This window comes from Tupaia chinensis, unplaced genomic scaffold, assembly GCF_000334495.1.
Source record: "Tupaia chinensis unplaced genomic scaffold, TupChi_1.0 Scaffold000359_1, whole genome shotgun sequence".
Taxonomy (NCBI): domain Eukaryota; kingdom Metazoa; phylum Chordata; class Mammalia; order Scandentia; family Tupaiidae; genus Tupaia; species Tupaia belangeri.
Window position 1 is genome coordinate 2,513,370 of NW_006159855.1, and position 15,923 is coordinate 2,529,292.

The 15,923-nt window shown below is 47.9% G+C and overlaps 1 protein-coding gene across 2 annotated transcripts in view; it reads left to right on the plus strand.

Annotated features, from left to right (window-relative positions):
• The first annotated feature begins 1,646 nt into the window (after positions 1–1,646).
• Positions 1,647–15,923, plus strand: part of ZNF592 (zinc finger protein 592) — a 51,742-nt gene continuing 37,465 nt past the window's right edge. For both annotated transcript variants that reach the window (XM_006152843.3, XM_006152845.3), the window contains exon 1: positions 1,647–1,716. The gene's annotated coding sequence lies outside the window, so the exon portion shown is untranslated. The remainder of the gene's footprint in view (positions 1,717–15,923) is intronic.

The following is a 15,923-nucleotide window of genomic DNA, read 5'->3' on the forward strand; positions in this document are numbered from 1 at the left end:
CGAGCTGGCGACAGCCCTCGGCCCCCGCCTGGGCACGGATAACGGTGCCACCTTGCCCCGCGAGTGCGCCCTGTCAGCCCCGCCGTCCCCGCCGCCTGGAGAGCTGGCGCCGTCCTAGGACAGACTCCGGGGAGCGACCCTCCTTGGCGCCCCTCCGTCCCCTCTCCCGTCTGCCCAAGTTCTCACCCTGGGCAGGGTTTCTCCCGGAGCAGAGTTGGAGGTCCGAGCGGGTGACCAGGCCTGTTGATCTGGGTGGAAATCGTCTCTCTGCAGGAGCTCTTCCTGCCACCCTGGGAGGGAACGCTCAGTGTGACCTGAGGGAGGACCGGGGAGCAGGGGAGCAGGGGAGCGGCTGCTGGACAGATGGCTTCTTGGCCTTGGATCCGTGTTCGTGCGGGGAGGGGTCCGTCTGCCCTTAGGTATGCCAGCTCCTGAGAACCGGGAGTATTGTAGGTGTTCAGGGATTTCTACTCTTTTTTGAGTAGGCCGGAGATGGCATGCAAACTCCTGGACTGGACGACATCCCCGGGCCTACCCAGGGAAGTGTGTTTGGCATCCGGGACCAGCCTGGAATAGGACTGGCGTAGGAGAAGGGACTTGGGTGGTTGTCGGCCTAGGCTTCCCCACTTGCATTCAGTCCCGCGTTCAGGTAGGGCCTGTGGGGAGTACAGTGTGGGTGAGCCTACAGGATGTGGACAGCGATGCCCGGCCTAGTGGGATTTCAGGGGTCGGCTTCCTCCACCTCGCAGGTGCCTTGGGTGCTAAAGGAGAGGGAACGCTAGCACATCTATTCTGACCACATCCCATTTTTTTCCCACTGGTTTTGACTTTGACCCGTTCAGCAAGTTTTTACTGAGCACCTATTATATATGCTGGGCAAAGAGCTAGGTGTTAGGAGTATAAAGTCAACAAAAAGATCCCATGGCTTCGTTTCTGAGGCTCTTAGCTTAGTGGGGAAGTGCAATACTAACTAATCCTGAGACTGTAGTCAATAGCAAATATTTGTCAACAAACATGTTCCACGCATTGTTCTAGATCCAGTGAATAAAAGCAAACAAAAGTGGCTGCCTGTGGAGCCGTGAGAGTGTGTGTGTGTGGGGGGGGGGGGGCTCTGTGTGCAAAAACAATAAAGTATATGATAAGTATGTCTGTTAAGTGCTAACTGCTACTGGATAAGTGCTAACTGCGGTGTTGGGGTGGGGGTTGAATTTACATGAGGGTGACCAGGGAAGCCTTTTAATTCTTTCAATTAGGAACTTTGAAGGAAGCAGTAAACTAACTCCAATCTGGCAGTTACAAGAAAGGAAAAATGAAAGGATGGTAGGAAATGAATTTGAGTTGGGGGCTCAGGGAAGCCTTCCCTAAGGAAGTGACATTTTCAGCCAAGACCCGAGGGGGTTAAGAGTTAACCTTCTGTAGAGCAGCTCAGAGCTTGGCCAGTTGGAGGAAGTGAAAGAGGCCTGTGGGGCTGGAGGGGGAAAGGGCCAGGGGAGAAGAGTGTGCGGAGAGGTGGGCTGGAGAGGTGGCCGGTTGGGTTAGATCCCTGGGGCCTTGGGGCAGAATGCCTTCCCTCCTGGGTTTGGATTGCATCTCCAGTGTAATTAGGAGCCTTTGAACGGTTTTTTTTTTTTTTTTTTTTTTTTTAGGGAGTGACATGACTTGTACATTTTAAAAGGTCTCTGGGCCCTGCTAGAAAGGGACTTTGGAGATAAACAGGTAAGGAAAGGCTTTTTGTGTTGAGCAGTCTAACTACCTGATCTGTATGGAAAAGCCTTCAGCAAACTTGGGAGAGATTCTTTTCCTCTGTGTCTGCTTTACCCAGCATTTAGGAAGGGAAGGAAAAATGAATTAGCATTTGTGGAGTACCTGCTAGGACTTTAAAGACCTAACTTAAACCCTTCTACACCCTAACAGAAGGAGGTTATCATACTTATTTTATGAGGAAACAAGCCCAGGAGGGATCTGTGACTTACCCAAAGCCACATTTGTAACCCAGGTCTACTTAATTCCAGATCCTGCTGGATCTGGAGCCAGGCGACATTTTTGCTTCTAACATTTGCTAGCCGGATGATCTTGAGTTATTTAAACTTTCTCGTGCCTCAGTTTCCTCTCCTTTTTTTTTTTTTAATAGAATTTTTAAAAAACTTTGTTTATTTTAATTTGACCGAAGAGGGACAGAGTGAGTGAGAGAAAGGGAAGGTGAGAAATCAAGCTGCCAGTTCTGGAATTCAAACTGCAGTCGGCCCGTGTGGGCGTCCAGCACCCTTAACCACCATGCCACTTGCTGGTCCCTAGTTTCCTCTTCTTTTTTTTTTTGGAGAGGTTTTTTACTATAGGGCACATGCACAAGCCAGAAAGACAGAGAGAGACAGACAGAAAGTGAGAAATCACCCCCCCCCAGAGGGGGATGGGCATGCCACAATCCCTTCTCCTCCATTCTCCTCTCAGGATCTTGGGCATGCATGCACATGTGCAGGATCTTGGGCATGCATGCACATGTGCCCATGGTGATTGGGAGCCACTGGGTCCGGGACTCGAACCGCAGTCGACTACATGAGAGTCCAGTGACATAGGCATTATGCCATCTGCTGGTCCCTAAACATTTCTTTCTTTCTTTCTCTTTTAAAAATTTGACCAGACAGAGACAGAGAGAGAAAGGGAAAACGAGAGAGCAGGCCACCAGGTATGGGACTTGAATCATGGCCGGGTCAGCCATGTGGAAATGCAGCACCCTTAAACACCATGCCACCTGCCAGACCTCCTCTTTCTTAAATGCAGATAAAAGTATGTACTTCAAAGGGTTGTTGCACAAGTCCAATTAAGTCATGTAAACAGTTTCTACTTAGTTCAGAGATGAGTTGCTGTATTTAAAATTTTAAAATATCCATGTTGCCTCTCAGACATATTGTGGTCATTTTTGGGTGAGGTTAAATATGTAGATAACTTAACTTGAATTTTGTGTGATGATCCCCTTTTCTTTCCCTTTTTCACTTAATAAGTTAATGCCATGTTCCAGACGATCAATCATTCAATATCATTCTTCCATTTTATGCTTGCCACTGTGCAAAAATTTGTGGATACAAAGTGAGTTCCTTGACTCCAAAAGCTCATTGTTTCCAGGGGAGGTCAGGTGTTTTAAAGGAAGAGCTGCGGTGTACTCACATTCTCTAGCATGGTTGTGGTGAAAGAGCTTTTGGAAGCAATAAGAACTATTAATAAATGCCTAGAGAAGTTAGGGAAGGCCTTAGGGAGGAGGTCACTTTTGAACTGGGCTTTGAAGGAAGAATAGGAGTTTTACAGACAAGTGGAATTTGGCAAAGTACATTCCAGGTAGAGAGAGCCATAAATAGGAAAGCAGGGAGCCGTAAGGAGGCCCAACTGCCTGGGGATGAGGCTGCACAGCTGAGTTAGGGCTGTGAAGGCAGGTCCGAGTTTGGGTCTTACTCTGCGTTCAGAGTATTAGAAGAATCAGACATACACCCTGCAGTCAGAGTGTTACAGTCAGAGAGTGGGACAGATGTCATCCCGGGGGCAGCTTTATTTTGGCCAGATCACTGTGCTCTGGGATCTGGTTCTCAGCTTTTGTAGACCAGAAATTCAGTTTTGTAGGGCACTCAGAGCTGATTGGGGCCAGGGAGACTGACTCACTAACCAGACTTGGAAGAGACCGAGAAATGCACGGAGGGTATTAACTGCCTGTGAGAAATGAAACTGCCGAGTGACAGATGTTTCTGCACTCTGGCCATCGCCCCCACCCCGCTTCTGGCTAGGGCTGGGACCAGCTAACAAATTCTTGCTCCTCAATTCCTGTTTGTATTTCTCGGGCTCCATGAAAATGAACCCTTTCTGTTAACATCATCCTCCTTCAAGCACTATTCAGTGTGGTCAACAATGCTATTGATTGATTGAATGATACTGTGTTATTTGCGTGAGGTTCTGTGTTTGTGAAACTTAAGGAAGAGGAGGGAAAACTTTCAGAAACAAAATGTAAGAAAAGGGTTCCTCGCCTTAATGGAGAAGGTCTGCAGATTCTTTGTGTCATGGTGGGCCGACGCCTGGGAGTCGATCTGGCAGCAGAGATGGGTGAACTCTTGGAAGGCGGTAGGGAGCTTTGGGATGCTTTTGAAGGAACAGTTTGTTTAAAATCATTGTTTTCCTTACAAATGAGAGACAAAAAAGAAAGTAATCATTCCTGCCCTCAACCCAACCCTGTCGGTAAACTTTCTTATTGGATTAGAATCTTCTAGAGGATTTTTTTTTTTTTTTGAGAGATTGTTACTATAGGGTGTGCGCTCTTGCCAGAGAGACAGAAAGCGGGAAATCAGCCCTCCAGGAGGGGATGGCCATGCCGATGTGAGTCTTTTTTAAAGAATTGTTTTATTTACCTTTATTTATCATTGTTATTTTTGTTTGATCAGAGAGAGACAGAGAAAGAGAGAGAAGGAAAGTGAGAAAGCAAGTCACCACATCCAGGACTTGATCCGCGGTTGTCCACATGGGAGACAAGCACCTTTAACCACCACGCCTGGGGGACAGGCACCTTAACCCACCCCGCCACCTGCCAGCCCCAAGCCTGGGGTGAGTTTTAAGCTGCTGGGTCTGGGACTGGAACTACTGTCGACTATATGGGAGTCCAGCAATGTAACCATTACGCCATTTGCTGGTCCCTTGATCTTTGAGAGTTTTACGCTTCTTCTTACACTTCTTCCTGTTTCTCCAATACTGGGAAGAGTAGCAGACCCTTGGGAGCTCAAATTTGTATTTTTCAGGCTGTGAAAAGTAAAATCTAAATAGACTAATCTAGATTGTGGATTACTTGTTTTTCTTTTAAAACTTTAATTACAAAAGAGAGGCCAGCAGATGGCGAAATGGTTACATCACTGGACTCCCATGTAGTCGACAGTGGTTTAAGGCCTGGACCCAGTGGCTTAAAACTCATGCCAGGTGCATGTATGCATGCATGCCCAAGATCCTGAGAGGAGACTGGAGGAGAAGGGATTGTAGCATTGCCACCCCCCCCAGGGGGTGCTTTCTCAATTTCTTTCTCTCTGTCTCTATGTCTTTCCAGTGAGTGCATGTTTCCATAGCAAATATCTCTTTAAAAAAAATTACAAAAGAAACACATATTCATGTAAAAAAATTTAGAAAATACAGATAGGTATACAGAGGAAAAAATAACTCACGGAACAATGCTACAAAATAGAGCTACTGTTAATGTTTTAACATTTTGATATTTGTATTAGATTTTTAAAAAAGAATTATTTATTTAATTTTATTTATTTATTATTATTTTTAATTTGACCACAAAGAGACAGAGAGAGGGAAAGCGAGAAAGCAAGCCACCAGGTCCGGGATTCAAACTATAGTGCCCATGTGGGAGTCTAGTACTCCAACCACTATGCCACCTCCTGGGCCCTGTATTAGATCTTTATCTCCATTTCTCTTTCTATGTAAGTTGTTTTCACCTTTCTTTTTCCTTTTTTTTTCAAAAATAGGAACATCCTGAGTGGGAAGGGGTTCTGAATGTTGATGGCGGTGAGGCAGAGCAGTTGCCTGTGCCCAAAATCTGTGTTTCCACTTGTGGACATCTGGTCCACTGCCCTCCCCTTTCTTGCTCGAGGGGTTTAGGATGTGATATCCATGAGCTACTTACTTTTTTTTTTTTTTTTGGAGAGGTTTTCGCTATAGGGCGTGTGCGCTCGCCAGACAGACAGAGACATAGAGACAGAAAGCGAGAAATCACCCCCCAGGGGGGATGGTCACGCTGCAATCCCTTCTCCTCCATTCTCCTCTCGGGATCTTAGGCACGCACGCACACGCGCCCGGCGTGAGATTTAAGCCACCGGGTCCGAGATGCGAACCGCGGTCGACTACGTGGGAGTCCAGCGACATAGCCATTACGCTAACTGCTGGTTCCCGAGCTACTTACTTTTGAGCAATGTTTTTAGAAGATCAGAATGCTACTTTACAACCATTTGCCTGTGTTTGGTGGCAGGAAAGTGTGTGTGCATGTGTGTGTGTGCGTATGTGTGTGATATGACACATCTGATCCTTTTTGTGGCTCAAAGGAGAGTTGATGAACACCTTCCAAGTACCATACTCGGTAGTGTCACCACAGATTCCTTCCTCAGAGGCCTCAGCACTCGCAGGATGTCCACTGCACGCTGTGTGACTTGCTTGCTAAGTGCCTCGCCTTTGCCAAGACTGAGACTTAAGTGAAGAAAAGGTCTGGTCTTGGGATCAGCAGTTAGCGTAATGGCTATGTCGCTGGACTCCCATGTAGTCGACCACGGTTCGAGTCCCAGACCCAGTGGCTTAAAACTCATGCTGGGTGCATGTGCGTGCGTGCCCAAGATCCCGAGAGGAGAATAGAGGAGAAGGGATTGTGGTGTGGCCATCCTCCCTGGGCGGGTGATTTCTCCCTTTCTTTCTCTCTGTTTCTGTCTTTCTGGCGAGTACATGCGCCTTATAGCAAAAACCTCTCCAAAAAAAAAAAGAAAGAAAGAAAAGAAAAAGTCTAGTCTTTAGTCAGTGCATGTGGGTGAGGGGGTCTGTGTGACTTAAATTATGTCTTTTTTTTTTAAGCTTGCTGGAGAAAGACTCACACACACACACACACACAGAAATAGCATCCCTTCAGCGGGGATAGCCATGCCACAGTTCTCTCGCTTCCATTCTCCTGTGTGTTTTTCTTTTCTTTCTTTTTTTAAAAAAATATTTAACTTTATTTATTATTATTTTTAAAAAATTGTAGGGCACATGTGCTCACCAGAGTGAGATGGGGGGTGTAAGGGGGAGTGAGCAAGCAAGCTGCCAAGCTGACTCAAACCGCAGTCAACCATGTGGGTGTCCAGCCTTTCAACTACCATGCCACCTGCTGGTCCCAACCCTTTGTGTTTTTCAAGCCATTGATCTAGAACCATTAGTCGGCCATGTGAGATCCAGCCTCTTTAACCTCCATGCCACCTGCTGGCCACTTTATCTGTTTTTGAGAGCTCCAGGATGATTGGAGTCCCCACAAATATTCTGAAACTTTAAACTTTTACTTTAAATTTAATTTTATTTTAAATTTGATTTTTTTTTTTTTGGAGAGGTTTTCGCTATAGGGCATGTGCGCTCGCCAGAAAGACAGAGAGAGACAGAGAAACAGCAAGAAATCACCCCCCAGGGGGGATGGCCATGCTGCAATCCCTTCTCCTCCATTCTCCTCTTGGGATCTTGGGCATGCACGCATGCAACATAGCCATTACATTAACTGCTAGTCCCGATTTTAACTGACACTTTTTGAGTTGTCTAGAGGTGACATTAAGGGTCCTCTGGAAAATGAAACCCACAGGCTCATCCAGAGAACACAAGACTTACACCCCCGGGGTCCCACTAAGAGTAGATTTGCCTTTTCTACTCAGGGCAGAGTTTACTATACGATCTCCTTATCTCTGAGTGATGGGATTGGGGTGGTTTTTGTTTTATCTCTCATTTGAAATTTTTTAAAAGTTAATTTTGTCCATGAATAAGAGAAAGAGAGAGAGAGGCAGAGACAGGCAGAGAAAGGCAGATCCCCAACAAGATCTAGATGCTGTGATCCATCTCCAGCTTAAGCCAGCCTCGGGTCACGGGTGCCCACATACTGGCCAACTCAGAGAGGTCTCCAGGTATGGCCTTGGAAGTGCACCATGTGCGTCATCAGCCTTGTCAAGCATCACTTTTTTCCCCCTTATTCACGATAGAGCGCATGTGTTCCTGTGAGAGAGGGGGTGAGAAAGAGACGGACAGAGACAGCATCCTCATGGGGCCTGGTCACACCATGATTGGTCCTTTCCTTCAGTCCTCCAGCCCGCTGGATCTTGGGCATTTGCGTGTACCCAGCATGTGTAGGGCTGACCAGAATGGAGATTAGAATCATGGTTGCCAGGCAGGATCCAGCTTCCCTCGAGCAGCCTGTCACCACTCTCTGTGGTGCTGGCCTGGAGAGCTGTATCTCACTGCTGCGCTGCATCCTGCCCCCTCATCTGAATCTTACGGAGGCTTCTATTTCATCCTAACGAGCACTAACAAACAAGCAGAACATCTGTTTTCATTTTGGAGACAAACATTGAATGGCCTAAAGCAAAAGCTCAAAATGCCTCGTAGAACTCTGTCACTACAGAAGAGGAATGGTGTTGGAGCTGGCCACACCTCCTGGGCCACTCTTTGGTCACTCTTGAGGTCTGTTTCTTTGTTAGATGCTCCTTCCATTCCTCCCCAGCAGGCGAAGTAGCCCAGCACCTCTGAGCTAGGTGGTCCCAACATTCTGAGAACCAGGGCACACCTGCTGGGAGGAGCTGATGACAGTGCGACCTGACTTACTGTGTCTGTGGGATGTTTTCTGTAGGGCACTTCTAGAGAATGATCACCTGGCCTCCTGTGGACACTGAGCTCAGTCTCCAGCACGTCAGCAGGGAGATGCTAGAAGCCTTGGTGTTACCACCTGGGGGTTCATGGGCGTGGTGGCGCCCGCCCTATGACAACCTGGGGGTCCAGGGACTGGAAACAGGGAGTTCCCCTGTTAAGCCTCACATGCATTCTTGTGATTGTTCCTCTTCTGGGTGAAAGGTGGAGGGAGCTCCTTCCTTCTGTCCTTGGATATAGGAACATTTTATCCACACTGCCCTTGGCCAACTAGGGCTGAATGTGAGCCAGTGGAGTGGGCTCTGGCTCCACTTTCATTCCCCTGGTTTGGTGCACTTGACAGCATTCTGCTCCTTTCTGCCAGTTCAGTTCCTGAAGTTGAAGGTGTTCCTTAAGCAAACCGAAGGGCAGAGGGAGACAGGGTGAGGCCACAGGGAGAAATTTTGAAGGTGAGCGTCCATTATAAGTACAAACTGCCTTGGGGCTGTTCCAGGGCCTGAAAACATGCTGGAGGCAGAGCTTTTGCATTTTCAGAGAAAAGAGCCCAGGCGGGCACTGAACGGCTGTCCATATTCTGGGCTTGGCCCAGCTGGACTCTGGTCTGTGTGGGGAAGGGCTGCCCTCTGCCTCTGCTGTATTAGCCTCTGCAGACGTGAACTGCGTCGGCTGAGGTTGTAAAAACTGCCTCACCATCTAATACTTCATTAAGGCTATAAATCTTCAGGCCCTTAACAATATTAGATGTATGATTAATACTACCGTTATTCTTAATTAGACTGTTTATTTGCATTTAAAATCCTGCAGAGATTTTTTGCAACGGAGCCATCCTTGATCAGTAACCTACAGTTGCTTATGAAAGGCCTATCCTGGGTCCAAGGCAGAGCTGGGTGCTCACTGAGCAGAAAAGCATCCCGTGAGATGAACTTGGTCCTCCAGGAGTCCCCCAGTGAAAGCAATTAGAGAACGACGTGCTCCCAGACCAGAGGGCCTGAGGGGAGGCCTTTCTCAGAGCAGTGGTTACTCCCATGCAGGTCACCCTCTGAGGTGACTGGGTTACCTCTGGGGAACGCTCTCTCATACCCAGCACGGATTGAATGGCTGTTTGGGAAGAGAGAGGTGTGGCAGGATGTAGTCTCATCTTTCTCTGTAGACTCCCGTGTCTCCCTAAGTGCTCATACCCTTTAGGAGAGGGCGATCCCCTATCCACAGAAAAGAACCCCAGTGCCTGTTATTCCCCCGTTATAGCACCATTCCTCTCCCTAATGCCTAACACTTTTTTTGCATTTCAATTTTAGAGTCTTCTTTTAAAATATTTACACTCTCTGGGAGAGGCCAGACTCTCTGTAGTTCCTCACCAAACAGGAGCTTTAATTACTAGGAATTAATTAAGTCAACTGAGAGAAAGAGTGGGACTCAGGGAGGCACTTGGGGGCAAGGGTGTCTGAAGGGACACACTCCTGCATGGCAGGAGGGAAGTGAAGGCAGCCGAGGACACTTTCATGCACAGCAGTTGCTGCAGGGAAGTGCTGCTGGGCCACCTGCCTAGCTGCTGACTCTGGGCCCACCCGGGGTCTTCCTGCTGCCAGGAGCATGCGGACAGTGTGAGCTCGCACTGGTATGTACCCAGGCTGTGAGGCAGAGGTGGGTTCTGAGCTGAGTCTTAAAGGTCAAGGAGATTGTTTTTTCCCTCGTTTAAAAAGTAATGTATGCTTGGGACCAGCGGATGGCATAATGGCTACATTGCTGGACTCCCATTTAGTGGACCATGGTTCGAGTCCCAGACCTGGCAGCTTAAAACTCACTCCAGAAGCGTGTGCGTGCATGCCCCAAATCCCGAAAGGAGAATGGTGGAGAAGGGGTTGCAGTCTGGCTGTCCCCCCAAGGGGGTGATTTCTTGCTTTCTGTCTCTCTGGCAAGCGCACACGTCCTATAGCAAAAATCTCTTTATAAAAGAAAGTAATCTATGCTCAGATTAGAAAATTCAGGAACATTCAAGAGGAAAACAAACCTCTGTGTTTTTTCCTAGTCCTAGACTGCTGAGAGCTGTAGGCAGCGGGGAGTGACCCCTGCACAGTGTCAGGCTGAGCACCTTGCCCCTCCCGCTCCTCCACTCCAGTCCTCTTGGAGTCTCCCATCTCAGAGTGGAAGTGGGAGCCCTTGTAGGGGCCTGCTGCCCTCCGCCTGCTGCCTCCTCTCCTGCTCCCGCTTCAGGGCTTTTCTTCTGGCTCCCCCCTTTGCCCACAACCCCCTCCCTCATATTCACATGCTGTACTCACTCATGTGCTTCAGAAATGAGAATAAGTTCACTCCCGTTTGTGATTTCAGAGAGGTACCCCAGCTCAGAAAGGTGAAGTGACTGTCTGACATTTACAAATCTGTTTGTCCCTGTTTGTCTCTATCCAGTGAATTGTCAGCTCTGCATGGGCAGGAAATTAGTCTGTTCTTTTACTGTGGGATCCACAGTAACTGGGACGATGCCTGGCACGTAGTAGGCACTCAGGTATTACCATTGAATGAATGAATGAGTGTGCATGCACACGTATGTGGAGAGTGTGTGTGTGTTATGTTGAGGGAGTGGTTAAGGGCAGTGTTGCTAGAAGTTGCAAAGGGAAAGAATGAATGTGGATGGTGTAGAGGTAACATGGTCCAGCCCGTTCCAGTCTCCACAGTCTCTTTCTTTTTTAAGAGAGATTTTTGTTATAAGGCACGTGCACTTGCCAGACAGAGACAGAGAGACAGAAAGTGAGGAATCACCCCCCAGGGGAATGGCCACATTGCAGTCCCTTCGTTCTCCTTTCAGGATTTTGGGCATGCATGCACACATGCTCAGCATGTGTTTTAAGCCACCAGGTCCAGACTCGAACCACGATTGACTACATAGGAGTCCAGCCACGTAACCCATTATACCACCTACTGGTCCTCACAGTCTTATTTCTTACTGGTGCTGTTGAAGGGGAAGGCATGATTTGGTGCTCTGAGGCAGGGGAAGGAACGGCTACTACAAAATCAGTAGGCCTGGTCTAGGCCTCGTTCTGGAGGGTCTTTGAAAGCCTGGCTTGAGGGCTGGACCTGGTGTGGTAGGCTATAGGAACTATTTTAGGATTTTGGGCAGAGAAAGTGACCTGATGAAAACAGTGTTTGGGGAGGATTGGTCGTGGACATGCAGGGTGACCCTGTAGGGAGAGGCCAGAGGAAGTGAGGAAGGAGGGGACAAGGATGGGTGGTTGGAGACGGAGCAGATGACATTAGTGAGACTTGGTAAGGCAGGCTGCTCCCCAACTGCCGCATGGCTGTGTTGGCAAAGGTTTCCAGCGGGTTTTGAAAGAAGGTGGGGTCTAAGCGGGAGAAAAGGAAAGGAAGGTCTGCCTATGGCGGAGAGTGCTGGCAAGGGGCCTCTCTGTCCTTCTGATCTGCCGAGAAGCTGGTTCCTGTTCCAGAGGAGCCATCAGAGCTCTCAGGCTTTCTTCTGAGCCCCCAAAATATCAGGGTGGCATCTGAAGTCCATTTATTTGATCGCTTTCCAGCTTCACTTTCTGTCTCCATAGTTTTATTCTCACAACAAATTGTCTTCAACTCACAAACCTGTGTGGGTTGGATTAATTGACTGGAAATACTTATTACTAAAAGGTTCCTGTTTCATTAGGCTTCTGGACTATATTTTTGTAAAAGGCTTTTGCCAAGATGAGATCAGTAGAGAGGTGATTTGGGTATCATCAGCTTTTACATGATCTTTCGGTAGGAGGCATGTTTTGAGACCAGTGTTTCCGATGTATTTGTTAATTTCTAGAATAAATACCTGAGGACCTACTGTGTGTCGGGCACTATTCTAGGCACTGGGAATATACTTGGAAATAAAATCAAACCTTATCCTCATGGAGCTAATGTTGCAGAGTGTTCGGATTTAGTGACACTAAACAAGTAAGATGAGAGATGGTGAAAAGCGTTATGGAGAAAAACACAGTAGGGATGGTGGATGAGGGGTGCTAGGGAGGCAGGTTTTCTATTTTAAATAGAGAAGAGAAATCTCGTGGGCGAAAAGACTTCCGAGCAGAGATCTGAGGGAGGTGAGAGTGAGCCAGTTGGGTGGAGACAGAGCCAGTCAGAAAATGCTTCACCAGCACTTTTTTAGGATCAGCCAGGAAGTCCATGTAGGGAAGGGCATCTAGGGGAGACCCACTGCTGGAGACTCTGATTTAACTGGTCTGAGGTGGGCCCATGTCGCTGACCTTGGGGCTAAAGAAGCCTCGTTCTCGGGGCTTGATGAAGAGATTTGAGGAGGTAACTGTGAGTAGGTCTCATTAGCCCCTCTGATGGGAAGGCCAAGGGCCCTCCCTGTGACCATGCTAGGGGTCACAGAATCTTCCACAGTAATGAAGACTCATCGGTTTATGAGCTTCTTCTCATCTGATTACCTCCCCTCTCTAGGCTTCAGTTTCCTCGCGCATAGGGTGAGCAGCTGAAGTGTAAGTCTCCTAGAAGCTCTTGGGCTCTGACAGCCCTTAATCTTTCTAGTGCTGGAAGAACCTCAAATCTAGATCAGTGTCCTAGGACAGAGTTTTCTAGTTTTGATCTTACAACACACTAAGCTATGTGGTAGTTATGGCGAGGACTTTAGTTAGCGTCTCAATAGCAGACTGAAGGAACGTGTTTGCCCTACCAGGGGCACCTTGGGAATTCGAGGTTTGGTAAATCTGAAATGTGAACGCTGACCTCCCCGCTCAGAGTGCAGGGGCAGGGTGGTCCTTGCAGGCAGGAGGAACCTGAGCGCTAGCCTTGGCTCCCTCGCTGGTGAGTTCCTAGTGAAGAGGGAGTAACAGGTTACAAACCGTCAAGCTCTGTACATCCACGCGTGAGTGTGTGGTTCAGGTGAGCTGGGAGCAGTAGCCAGCCTGGGTCAGGGAAGCCTGGTGCTCAGGCTTGTGAGCCCTCTCTGCAGCAACGCTGTGTTATTCCATGTGATGGGCAGACTCCAGTGGTGGGAGGGAGCAGGGTTATCCGGGAGCATATAACCAGGCGCACTCACTGGAACACCGCAGAACTTATTTCTGGGTGACAGAGCTAAGACTGGCCCTGGCTCTGGCCTCCAACTTCTGCCTCCACTGGACAGCATGGTGTCTGCTTTGTGTTAGTTTACATTTTTAAATGTGAAGGTGCAAATGAGAAAAGGAAAAACTTGGGGCCGGCAGGTGACGTGGTGGTTCAGGATGCTGGACTCCTACATGGTCTACCATGGTTTGAATCCTAGACCTAGTGGCTTGCTTTCTCACTTTCTCTCTCTCTCTCATTCACTCTGTCCCACTATGCTCAAATTAAAATAATTAAATAAAGTTAAATAAAATAATTATTTTTTAAAAATTATTTATTCATTCATTTATTTTAATTTGATCAGTGATAGAGAAAGAAAGAGAGAAAGCAAGCCACCAGATCCAGGACTCGAACCACAGTTGGCCATGTGGGAATGTCCAGCACTTCAACCACCACACCACCTGCTGGCCCCTAAATAAAATAATTCTTATTTATTTATTATTTTATTTAACTTTATTTATTCACTCGTTTATTTCAATTTGACTAGAGAAGATGAGAGAGAGAACAAGCCGCACACATGCTCAGCATGTGTTTTAAGCCACCAGGTCCAGACTCGAACCACGATTGACTACATAGGAGTCCAGCCACGTAACCCATTATACCACCTACTGGTCCTCACAGTCTTATTTCTTACTGGTGCTGTTGAAGGGGAAGGCATGATTTGGTGCTCTGAGGCAGGGGAAGGAACGGCTACTACAAAATCAGTAGGCCTGGTCTAGGCCTCGTTCTGGAGGGTCTTTGAAAGCCTGGCTTGAGGGCTGGACCTGGTGTGGTAGGCTATAGGAACTATTTTAGGATTTTGGGCAGAGAAAGTGACCTGATGAAAACAGTGTTTGGGGAGGATTGGTCGTGGACATGCAGGGTGACCCTGTAGGGAGAGGCCAGAGGAAGTGAGGAAGGAGGGGACAAGGATGGGTGGTTGGAGACGGAGCAGATGACATTAGTGAGACTTGGTAAGGCAGGCTGCTCCCCAACTGCCGCATGGCTGTGTTGGCAAAGGTTTCCAGCGGGTTTTGAAAGAAGGTGGGGTCTAAGCGGGAGAAAAGGAAAGGAAGGTCTGCCTATGGCGGAGAGTGCTGGCAAGGGGCCTCTCTGTCCTTCTGATCTGCCGAGAAGCTGGTTCCTGTTCCAGAGGAGCCATCAGAGCTCTCAGGCTTTCTTCTGAGCCCCCAAAATATCAGGGTGGCATCTGAAGTCCATTTATTTGATCGCTTTCCAGCTTCACTTTCTGTCTCCATAGTTTTATTCTCACAACAAATTGTCTTCAACTCACAAACCTGTGTGGGTTGGATTAATTGACTGGAAATACTTATTACTAAAAGGTTCCTGTTTCATTAGGCTTCTGGACTATATTTTTGTAAAAGGCTTTTGCCAAGATGAGATCAGTAGAGAGGTGATTTGGGTATCATCAGCTTTTACATGATCTTTCGGTAGGAGGCATGTTTTGAGACCAGTGTTTCCGATGTATTTGTTAATTTCTAGAATAAATACCTGAGGACCTACTGTGTGTCGGGCACTATTCTAGGCACTGGGAATATACTTGGAAATAAAATCAAACCTTATCCTCATGGAGCTAATGTTGCAGAGTGTTCGGATTTAGTGACACTAAACAAGTAAGATGAGAGATGGTGAAAAGCGTTATGGAGAAAAACACAGTAGGGATGGTGGATGAGGGGTGCTAGGGAGGCAGGTTTTCTATTTTAAATAGAGAAGAGAAATCTCGTGGGCGAAAAGACTTCCGAGCAGAGATCTGAGGGAGGTGAGAGTGAGCCAGTTGGGTGGAGACAGAGCCAGTCAGAAAATGCTTCACCAGCACTTTTTTAGGATCAGCCAGGAAGTCCATGTAGGGAAGGGCATCTAGGGGAGACCCACTGCTGGAGACTCTGATTTAACTGGTCTGAGGTGGGCCCATGTCGCTGACCTTGGGGCTAAAGAAGCCTCGTTCTCGGGGCTTGATGAAGAGATTTGAGGAGGTAACTGTGAGTAGGTCTCATTAGCCCCTCTGATGGGAAGGCCAAGGGCCCTCCCTGTGACCATGCTAGGGGTCACAGAATCTTCCACAGTAATGAAGACTCATCGGTTTATGAGCTTCTTCTCATCTGATTACCTCCCCTCTCTAGGCTTCAGTTTCCTCGCGCATAGGGTGAGCAGCTGAAGTGTAAGTCTCCTAGAAGCTCTTGGGCTCTGACAGCCCTTAATCTTTCTAGTGCTGGAAGAACCTCAAATCTAGATCAGTGTCCTAGGACAGAGTTTTCTAGTTTTGATCTTACAACACACTAAGCTATGTGGTAGTTATGGCGAGGACTTTAGTTAGCGTCTCAATAGCAGACTGAAGGAACGTGTTTGCCCTACCAGGGGCACCTTGGGAATTCGAGGTTTGGTAAATCTGAAATGTGAACGCTGACCTCCCCGCTCAGAGTGCAGGGGCAGGGTGGTCCTTGCAGGCAGGA